At 48.7% G+C, this 11,101-nt stretch overlaps 1 long non-coding RNA gene across 1 annotated transcript in view; it reads right to left on the bottom strand.

Annotated features, from left to right (window-relative positions):
• Positions 1-5,122: 5,122 nt before the first annotated feature.
• The window catches only part of LOC135311442 (uncharacterized), a 49,532-nt gene continuing 43,553 nt past the window's right edge, over positions 5,123-11,101 (bottom strand). Inside the window, exon 3 of the long non-coding RNA XR_010371074.1 lies at positions 5,123-5,159. This is a non-coding gene — a long non-coding RNA (uncharacterized LOC135311442). The remainder of the gene's footprint in view (positions 5,160-11,101) is intronic.

Genomic DNA, 11,101 nt, shown 5'->3' with positions numbered 1-11,101 from the left:
GACGTTGAAGAAGGAAATCTGGAAGGTGCAGAACCAGGTTGTCCCCGTGTGCAGTAAGACAAACGGGCAGGAAGATGACAGGCCTGGCTGAACAGAGAGCTTTTGCGGTGGCTCGGGGGCGGGGGGGAAAGGAGAGTTTACTGCTTTTGAAGAATGGGTAGGCAAGTCAAGAACAGAACACAGAGCTTGTTATGCCAATCGGAGAGCAAACCAGGAAGGCAAAAGCCCAGCTAGAACTCAACTGGCCACTGTTATTAGAGATGACAAAACATGCTTTTACATATATGCTAACAGAAAGAGAGCCAAAGAGAATCTCCAGCCTCTACTGGGGGCCGGGGTGGGGAATGCTGCCACTGAGGACTAGACTGAGGTACTTGATGCCTTCTTGGCCTCAGTCTCTAGTAGACTGGCTGTTTATCACCAGGGTAGTAATGGTTCACCTTCAGTGTGCTCACCAGGCATATACAGGATGAGCAGGGGATCAGGCCCAGACACTGCAGGTTCTGCCTGACCAACCCAGTCTCCTTCTATGACCAGGTGACCCACCTAGTGGATGAGGGAAGGGCCGTGGATGTTAGCTACCTGTACTTCAGTAAAGCCTTTGACACTGTCTCCCACAGCATTATCCTGGAGAAGCTGGTGGTTCCTAGCTTGGACAGGTGTACTCCTTGAGTACAAAACCAGCTGGATGGCTGAGCCCAAAGAGTAGTGGTGACAGAGGTTAAACCAAATTTGTGGCTGGTCATGAGCGCTGTTCCCCAGGGGTCACCTTTAGGACTAGCCTTGTTCCATGTCTTTATCAATGACCTGAATGAGGGGACAGTGTGCCTTCAGTAAGTTTGCAGATGATACCAAGTTGGGCGGGAGTGTTCATCTGCTTGAGGGTAGGAAGGCTCTGCAGAGGGATCTGGACAGGCTGGACCCATGGCCTGACGTCAACTCTATGAGAATTAACAAGGCTGAGTGCCGGGTCCTGTGCTCGGGTCACAACGACGCCATGCAATGCTACAGGCTTGGGGAAGAGCAGCTGGAAAACTGTGCGGCAGAGAAGGACCCGGGGGTGCTGGTTGACAGCCGGCTGAACGTGAGGCGGTGGTCTGCCTGGGTTGGCAGGGAGGCCGATGGGGTCCTGCCTTGTATCAGAAATAGCGTGGCCAGCAGGAGTAGGGAAGTGATCCTACCCCCGACTTGGCACTGGTGAGGCCGTACCTTGAGTATCGTGTTCCCTTTCAGGCCCTTCAGTACAAAAAGGACATTGAGTAGTTGGAGTATGTCCAGAGAAGGGCAACAAAGCTTGGGGAAGGGTCTGGAAAACAAGCCTTATGAAGAGCGGCTGAGGGAACTGGGGTGGTTTAAGTCTGCAGAAGAGAAGGCTCAAAGGAGGTTGTAGTGAACTGGGTGTAGGTTCCTTTTCCCAATGAGCTGGCGATTGGACAAGAGGAAATGGTGTCGAGTTCCATCAGGGATTGATCAGATAGGGTATTAGGAAAAATTTCTTTACCTGAAGAGTCACCAGGTATTGGAACAGGCTGTCCAGAGAGGTGGGGCAGTTGCCCTCCCTGGAGGTGTTCAAAAGATGCGTATACGTGGCACTTTAGGATGTGCTGTAGGAGGCACGGTAGTGTTGGGTTGATGATTGGACTCGATACCACAGGCCTTTTCCAACCTTATTAACTCTATTAAAAAAAAGTCACCTTGATAAAATATTTTAAAAGCAATGGGGTGCATGACCAACAAATGACCCTTAAAATTAGGGATTGGCAGCTTCGTAAAACTAAACCTAGAAAGAGAATTTTAAAAGCAATGGAGTAAGGGTCAGACAGGAAAAAGTAAGAAATAGGGTCCGCAAACTAAATCAAAATTGAAAAAGTGATTTAGTTGAGGACAGGCAGGAAGAAACAAACATGGATGCGGAACTGAACGTAGACAGACAGCGCAAATGTAAAAATCAATGGGGTTCTGGCCATGTGGGTAGAAGTTAAATATCAAGAGAGGGAGATGGATAGATGGCCACAGAGAAAGGATGTAGGAAGAGCAAGCCGGGGCAGAGCAGAGGGAGTCACTGAAATGGAGATAGGTCGCTGGGTAGAGGCAGACTAAGAAATGCAATTTTTACAAGTAATAGGGAAGAAAGAAATAATAGCAGGTGTGGAGCCAGAAAAGGAGAGGTATAGAAAGGACACTTAGAAGGTGATGGGGTGCAGGGCAGTGTTGGCAGAGGACCAAAAAGCTTTGGTGAGCTGTGCAGCCTGAGAAGGAGACAGAGGCAGGGACAGGCAAGGAGGCAGACAGACACTGGGAAAAGCATAGCAGGGATAGGCCCAGGTGCATGGGAGGAGCTGTGCGACTCACTGCAGCTCCTGTCGTGGGCAGGACACCTTCACAGCCCTGAGGTTTCTCTCTCTCCCTCTGCCCCTTCCCCCTCCACAGTGCTGGCTGCCCAAACCATGCCCCTCCCGGAGCAGGAGGCGGGTGCCCCGACACTCCTCTCCGACCATGTTTCCTGGACACACGGGGGCCAACACACATAGCCAACAGAGCTGCTGATATCCTGTTACCTTGTGCTGGTGGCGTGCTCTGGCTGGGATGGATCCTTCCTTGCTCAACGACACGCTGTTCCTTGCTGGAGGCACCTGCCTGTGGAACACCCTTCCTTTCACTCCTCAGCCAGCTCCTGCAGGCAGGAGTGTCCAGGCAGCCCTCTCCCCAGCTAGAGCCCCTTGGCACAGCAGGGCCAGCCCTGTCCTCGGACTCACCGGCTGCATCCAACAGCACATCATCTTCTCCCTTGGACCCAGCTGCAGCCACTCACCCCGAAGCCCAGGGGCTGCAAACGCATCTGGGAATGCGCAGGAGGCAGCGAAGCCTCGTCCCTTCACGCGCATCAGATATGGCTGCAGTGAGCTGGCTACCAGGGTCTGCACCCAAAAGCAGTGTGACAGAGGAAAAAGAATAAATAGGGAGGAAGGACAGAGGAAGGAGCTGGAACAAGGCACATGGGAACAAGAAACAACGAGGTGAAGCGTACAGGGCAGAACTGGCAAAAGAGCAACAACTTTTGGGGCACCAGAGAGGTAGGTGGACCAGAATCGGGGATTTGGGGGTGCATTAGTGCTGTGGCAGCAGCTCTCGCTCTGCGAGCGCAGCCCTGCAGGAGCAAGTCACCAACTGGGAGGATGGGCCCTGACTTGGAGAGGAAAAGGAAAAGGGATAAGGGGCAGCTTTAGAAAGCGCTTTTATAACTTCAGTACGTATGAAGGGGGGTTGAGCTTCTGAAACCATTCTATAAATAGTGTTGTAAAAACCCTATATAGCAGAGATATTTACACTGAAGTATCTACTTAAATAGATATTAAGTTATCAAACATCTATGTATTCCCTAAATATACATATGTTTACACTATCCATTGTGACTATATCTATATACATCTATAGAACATTTATACATCTATTTAGACATACCGATCAACACTTTAAACAGATAGCTAAATAGAAGTTCTGATAAAACTTACATATATTATCACTAATTTTACACTTCTCTATTTAGACTGAGATATCTACTTATCTCTATACCTGTTTACGCTTATTTTATTATCTTTATTTAGATTACATAGGATATCTAACAGAAGGGTTGGACTAGATGATCCCTGAGAACCTTCCAACCTGTGACCCTGCGGTAGGCTTATTATAGAACACACACTAAATTCAGATAGCTTTATCCAGGCAGACGACTTCTTATATATTTTGAAAACCAATATTAACTTTAAAAGTTTTTTCTTTATTTATAAGTTCTTTGTACTATGCAGTAGGTAAAAGGTTTTTTTAAATTTTTTATATTCCAATTAGAAACGTGTACAGGCTCTTAAAATATAAAAAACTTGTATAGACATAAAATAATTTTTTTGTGCATTTTAAAATCTATATAGAGGAAGGAATTCAAAACAGGAAAAAAACCCTTTTCCTTTATTGCAATGTCACACACCCATACTTATAGTTTATAATATTTAATAATCCCCCCATTAGCAGGATTCCTACGCACAAAATTCACCCAACACATGATATTTCAAAAGCACAACAGTATTTATTGCTCTGTTAGAGCCTTGCAGAAGCAGTTACTAGCATATTGTTTTCCCCTCATCAGAGTCTGACCAACCCGACTATGCCCGAGACACCGCCGAGCAGGAGGGTGACCGCGAGCAAGGTCATCGCGGAGAAGGGAGGTAGGCGTGGCCGGCACATGCAACAAGGCCTGCCGGGTACGTGCTCTGCCAGCTAACGGCGGTTCTGGGGTTGCAACAACATATTGTGCAATGACAATCCTCCGCTTCCCCCCTTCGAGGTTGCGTTCTCACAGCTGTGTTCAGCTTGTGATTCTTCCACTGTGGCCCTACACTGACCACCATCTAAAATCCCTCACGCACCATCCCCCCTCACCTGCTCCTCTGCTGCATCATTTCCCCCACACATAGTTGACATTAGTGTGCCCCAAGTAACAGGAAGCAAGCATGGGTGGGGACGTATTTACTGAGCATACCGAGATGCTTTCATCAAGATGTTGGAAAAACAAAAATCTAACTATATGTCACCATATTAAAAAAATTGGAGCAGATGAAAATACAAACTGTTGTCAGCCTAAGGCATAGTATATCAGTTCAGTCAAAGGAGGTTTCTAAGTAAATGGATCAGCTTGAAACACAACATATCCTTTACAGCTTAAGTGAGTAGAACACTTGAAAACACTATTAACAGCTATTGATACTAAAAATCTGATCAAAATGGTACCACACTAAACATTCTTGCTGGTGTTAGAAAAAGCCTCATCCCTTCCTTATGGCACTGCTGCAGGGAGATAACCCTATGAGACTGCAGGGCAATGCTATAGCGTAACAAGAATCTATGCTTACCGATTCACCACCACAGCTACAGCTCTTTCGCTGCTGCTGCACATCATGCTTACGCAATGAAGCCCAAAGTGTCAAACCTAAAGGAATAAAATCAGGGGAACACAGCTGCCCTTCTGAAGGCAGGCTGCCCGGGGTGAGGGGGGCAGCTGTGCGTCGGGGCACAGGGCAGCCAGGCAGACCAGATGCCAGCGGCTGCCCTGCAAAGGAGTTGTGCGCTGCTGAGCCTTGGGCTTCGTTGGCTTGGCAGCGCCTCGCCTCTGCACTGCCAGGACCCTGCTCTGCTCATCCTGCACAAGCACAAGGCTTCAGCGAGCACGCAACAGGAGAGCAGGGTAAGTGAGGGCATGTCACCAAGAAAAAACCCACACAGGAGAAAACCTCATGCAGGAGGCCCATTTCAGTGGAAGGGAGGTCACAGACACACGCAGAGGGAGGGCAGGGGAGGAGGCGGACACTGCCGGACAGGGGCATGTCTGGGCAGACATGCCATGGGGAACGTGCATGGGGATGACTGACACCAGGGGGTCCCCCCAGGATAATCCACAACAGGCAACTCACCTGGGATAACCTGCAGCAGATGATCTGCTCCAGATAACTGACGCACTGCAGAAAACCCGTTCCAGACAAGCCCCAGAAATGCCCTTCCAAATGCAGGTGTTTCACACCTAGTAATCTCCAAATTAGGATTTTCATGGTTTTTTTTTTTTAATAGGGTTGGGTTGGTCAATTATTGCTTTGGGGTTGTTTTTTTTTTTGTTATCTTTGGGTTGTGTTGTTTTCCATTTTGCTGGGTTTCTTGGGGATTTCTGTTTTGGGTCCTTTTTTTTTTCCCCATAATATAAAACTTGGGGTTGTTCTTCAAAAATATTGTATAAAGTGGGGGGGGGTGTGTTTTTGAACCACAAAAATAGGTGATTTTCAGTTTGTTTTGTCGATGAGAGTGGCTGGTCCATGGGTTTCTTCATGTGGAGTCCGCTTTCCGCACATCAGGTAGGGGGCTGGGGAGTGACAAAACAATCTGTAAGATTGTGAAGTAGGTATGTTTGTTCAGCACGGGGGGTAGTCCCACCAAAGTCATGCGCGCCTGTGTGATAGTTTGTCTTCCATTTCTATAGTAAAGCATTACAGATACATACAATTTCCCAATACGCCTATAGATATGCATGACCTTTCCCCACGTCGTATTAAAATTAGCCAAAAAAGTAGTTTCCATAAATCTTTCCCAACTGAGCTTGCACAGTGCCTCCTCGTGGTGGTGATCGGGGGTAGTAAAGATGAAGGCTGCTGGCTCCTCTTCATCACCGCTAGTAACCTTTTGGTTTTGCGCAGACTCAGTTATCTCTTGACACTTGTCCAAACTACTGTTTTATCTGGTTCTTTAGACAATTTTCTATCCTTGTCAGGAATTTGTCCTTCGCAAGTGGATTCCAGGCCTCCTTGCTAATTATTTTACACAGCGGCTAGATAAGCGTTCCGCAACAATTAACTTTCAGCTGGATAAGCATTCAGAGATAGAACAGTTAACATTCTGGTTTTGCATCTTAAGAGCCCCTTCCCCCTTTCATACCCCCCAGCCATTTTCTTGCTTTCCAGCTGCACAAATCCACCTGGAGTTGACTCTTCCAGTTTTCTTTCCCCCAAAACTGTTTGGGTTTTTGTTTAGTGTTTTTCTCTTTGCTTTGGTTCCACCACCCCCCCACCACTGCAGACCCAGACTCAAAAGGTTTGGGATTCTTTTGTGCCCTGGCAGCAGCTCCCACTCCGCATATGCGGCCCCATAGGGGAAAATCCCCATTTGGGCGAATCAGGCCCACACTGGGATAGGAAAAGGTGAAGGCGAGAGGGGCAGCATTTGAAAGCGCATTTGTATCTTCACTTGATGGGGGGAGTTGAGGGGGGTTGTCAAATTTATAAATCCTGTGTATAAATAGGGTTTCTTTGCATTTTAAAAACCTTATATAGCATAGACATTTACTTTTCTGACACTTTCATCTTTTTCAACTTCTCTATTTAGACATCTACTTACAATTACATGTATTTAGACTTATTTATTTCACTATATATATATAGTCTAAGTAGATGTCTAATCTAAATAGAGATTATGTAACACACAGTAAGTGTAGATGCTCACTCTAGTCAGACTTCCTTCTATTTTGAATTCCTTCATAAAGGAGTTTAAAATGAAGAAAAAGGATTTATTTTTTATTTTAAATATATGTAGACAGGCGAGTTACGTTTGTATTTTAAAATCCTGTATCTCAATGTAGAATTCTTTCTATCCTAAAATCCATTTATACATCTATAAAGTAATAATACTTTTCAATATATATAAAATAAGAAAAATATTTTAAGCCAACGTGGGTGTGAGGCACTGAATTAGAGAAAACCTCTTAATAGACCCCTGAATTTTCAGGCGTTTTTGGGCTGCAACCCCCCTTTTTGAGGGGGGAACCCCTAGATGACCCACACACACTGACCTGCTCCTCTGATGCATTATCAGCTCCCCCAGTGACACTGGGGTGCCCTGCATGACATCATCACCCCCCCAGGACTCCCCCTATTTTATGATAGTAAGGTTGGACTAGGGGATCCCTGAGGTCCCTTCCAACCTGAGATTCTGTGATTCACCCCCAAGAAGGGCACTAAACAAGGGAATCTGCTCCAACCTGCAGCTCATTAATAGTGTCATTTACAAAGGTACACACACCCACCCCCCAGAAAAGGGGGAGCTCTGCTAAAATCTAAAAGGTGGGGCAGCCCCCCAAACAGCTGCAGCCCCACCAGCCCCTGTCCGCAGGCTAGCGGCCGCCCCACGGCGGAGCGGGAGCGTGCCAGAGGACGGTGTCACGTCTCTCTCGGGCTCTGCTCGGACATGTTCCCGTGCTGGGACGGGCTCCCCGGGGCGACAAACAGCCCCGGCCCCTGGGGGCCCCGACTCTCCCCACCAGGCAGCCCTCGCGGCCGCACCTGCGGGGCACCCGCTGGAGACAGAGCCGGGAGCCCCCAGGCAGAGGGATGGCCCCTTACCTTCACCACGCTTAACGACCGGCAGGCAAACCCGGGCCGGGGGGCATCTCTTGAGCATCACGAGACACTGAGAAGACATCTGAAAAACAGAAATCCCAAACTATATTTCAGCACGTGAATAAAATAGCACAGAAGAAAATGGAGGAACTCAGTCAGCACAAGGGATAGGAAGGAAATTGAGCCGCAGCAAGATTCTGGGCAAACGGGTCATGTCAAAACACAACACCTCCTTTAAAAGCTAGAGGGACTGGAACACTTGAAAACGGTATTAAGACTAACCGATACCATTTTGAACAGATTCTTCGCGTAACACTGAACGCTCTGGCTGGTGCTGGAAAACGTCTCATCCCTTCCTTACGGCACCGCTGCGGGGAGATAACCCCGTGAGGCTGCGGGGCAAAGTTGTACCGGAACCGGAACCTCCGCTTACAGATCCACCGCAGCAGCTACAGCCCTCGCCCTGCCGCCGCACGTCTTGCTGCCTGGCTCCATGAAGCCTGAAGCGAAGCGTCAAACTTGAAAGAGTAACGTAAAAAATTAAGAATAAATCTCAGTAATTCACTTTGTGCTGAGAAGGCGGGCGCGTGTTTACGCACATCCAATATGAGCGTCTACGCTATAAAAGCTTTCCATTTTCCTTCTGCGTTCATTTAACTCACACAGCCGTTCACACCCGCCATAAGATTATCTATCTCCAAAATACACAGCAGCAACGTGACTGGGGGGTTTTGGCGTGTTATGGAGTCGGGAGGGATGTCCACCCAGCTGTCCTGCCCAAGAGATGCTGCTGAACTGCCAGGGAAACGCGCATCGAAAGCGAGACTGAAATAAAATACTTAAGAGCGCTCCCTCAAAATACTGGTGGGAAAAAACCGCCCCCACCCCAACATTCATTCGCCCCTCACTAAATATTTACAACAAATACCTACCTGCTTAAGTACACCTAATAAATCGTACCCTACATCTGCTTGGCAGTTACAGCTGAAACAGCGCAAGTCACATTGTCTGATTTACGATGTTAGCTTTTTTTAAACTTTCATTTATGATAGAAGAATCAGTGAGTGAAGAGATCCCAGATACAGTTTTACTTTTTTGGGGAAAAAAATAATACCACAACAAAAAACCACGCAAATCAAATCCCCAGTGTTGCAATACATGGGGCTACCAAGAAGGACCGGCAGATATGCTAATGCGTTTGGCTGTACCGAAGCATGCAGGGGAACCGTATTTTTATGGTATCTCGACTGTTACAACTGAGAACCCAAGCACTACCAATGCCATCAACATTTGGAGTATGTGCTGTGCTTGGATCTCCGCAAGGACCATTGATTTTTTTATCTTAAAAAAAAAAAAAAGCAGTACTTCGCAAGTCTTGTGCTGATGAGTTCTACTGACAAAGACATTGTCTCTAAGATGCACTCTGAGATATTTCTTATTCAGTGAGGTTGCATTCTATGAACTTGCCATCAATTTTTCAAAATCTCTTCCTAACGAAAGTCACACTGTGGGGCTTTCAGATGGGCCAGATTATGAATCCTTTCACAACAAGAAACAAACCAGCTAACCAGGATATTCTTGCAGTGTCCAGGTGCCTCTTCATCATGTGAAAAAGAAAAAAACCCAGAGCCAGCAATAAGTATCACACGGGTCAACACAGATCTCTTCCAGAGCACCCCCCTCATCAAAACGAACATGCCCATCGGCTCACCTGCTCTGCACAGATTCCAGCATCACCCCCCGCTTCCGTCATCGCTTGTGGCACCAAATGTATCAACACACAGTAAACTACCGTTACGCTCGTGAGAAATCACCGCCCCGTGACTTCCTCGTTACTACCCAGCTCGCTTCTAATGCTCATACGCCGTTCCAAAGACGGCCCACGTGTTACCTACAAAACTGAAGAGCTCGACGACGGACCACAGCATTCTCTGATCTTAGATGCTGGCTACTGCCCCACCTTCTCAGACCTCTCATAGGCATGCGGCACCTGCAAAAAGCCAAGTGAAAAGGCACCTCCCGAGATGCTGCCCGATGCCACAGCCTGCCCGCACCAATCCCCGTCTTGCACTCCTTTCCCTCGACAGCCTCCCACCCGGCCTACGTCACTTCCAGGTGCCGTGTCCAGCTCGCCCGCCGTCCGTAACACCCATATGACACGCGTTGCTTATAACTTCCCCAGCAACACAACACCTCAGAAAAGAGCTGCTACTTCAGCCCACCAATCACCACTTGCCTTGCTCGACTTGCCTCCTTTGCTCATTGCTACGCTACTTCAAACCCAAAACAAAAGACAAACGCAAGGAGCAATGGAGTCATAGAGCCATCGGTCACACCTTCCCTCTAGCTACACCACACACCAACTCACCAGCTGACAGCGCCGCCCTCCATCACCCTGCACGACTCCTCCCTCGGCACCTGCCAAACCGATGTCAAACAAGTCACCTGCATGCACGGCCACAGCTGAACCACGACACGGGTCTCGATCGCATGTAGGAACACCCCCTTGAGAGCCCAACTAGGGCGGCTCCTAAACATAAGCACAATACATCAAACATTAAGCCCAGCACACAGACAAGCCAGAACACCCTTGACATGCTACCTGCTCAGCTAAGACTCCAGCTCCCTCTCCCAGACACCTACGGTTCTTCCCTGGGGGCCCAGCCCACAAAACCCAACAGGAATTACTTCCCTCACCCACCGACAACAGCCACTTGATCCAAGACGGCTGCAAAACTCCTCCCCGCTCAAAGCCTGGGCGCATCCCTAGATGCCAGCACCACCCACCTTGCCCTGACTCTACATCCCCGGGCAGGGCGGCTCCAAGACACACACAGAACAACGCTACACAGAACGCTACAGGCAATGCACCCCGAAGGATGAGAGGCAGCTCTCGGAGAGAACGACGACACCCAGATGGAACCCCCCGTCCGGCAAGACCGCCTGCGGGACCCCGACGGTGACGTCGGCAGGCCCTACGGCAACACCAGAGAACGCCAACAGCTTCGCGGCCTGTGACAAGGGCTTCCTCTCACAACCGAGACGACAGACGCGCAACCAGCCCAGCTTCAAGACCTAACCGCCTACGGATGCAAGGAAGAAACGCCAATCCCCAAAAAACTCACAGCCACAGAGCAGTGCCGCTCACGCGGCCGGGAACGACGCCACCCAAG

The sequence above is a fragment of the Phalacrocorax carbo genome, unplaced genomic scaffold (genome assembly GCF_963921805.1).
Source record: "Phalacrocorax carbo unplaced genomic scaffold, bPhaCar2.1 SCAFFOLD_128, whole genome shotgun sequence".
Classification (NCBI taxonomy): domain Eukaryota; kingdom Metazoa; phylum Chordata; class Aves; order Suliformes; family Phalacrocoracidae; genus Phalacrocorax; species Phalacrocorax carbo.
Note: the sequence above shows the minus strand (reverse complement) of the source record. Positions and strands in the feature narration are given on the sequence as shown.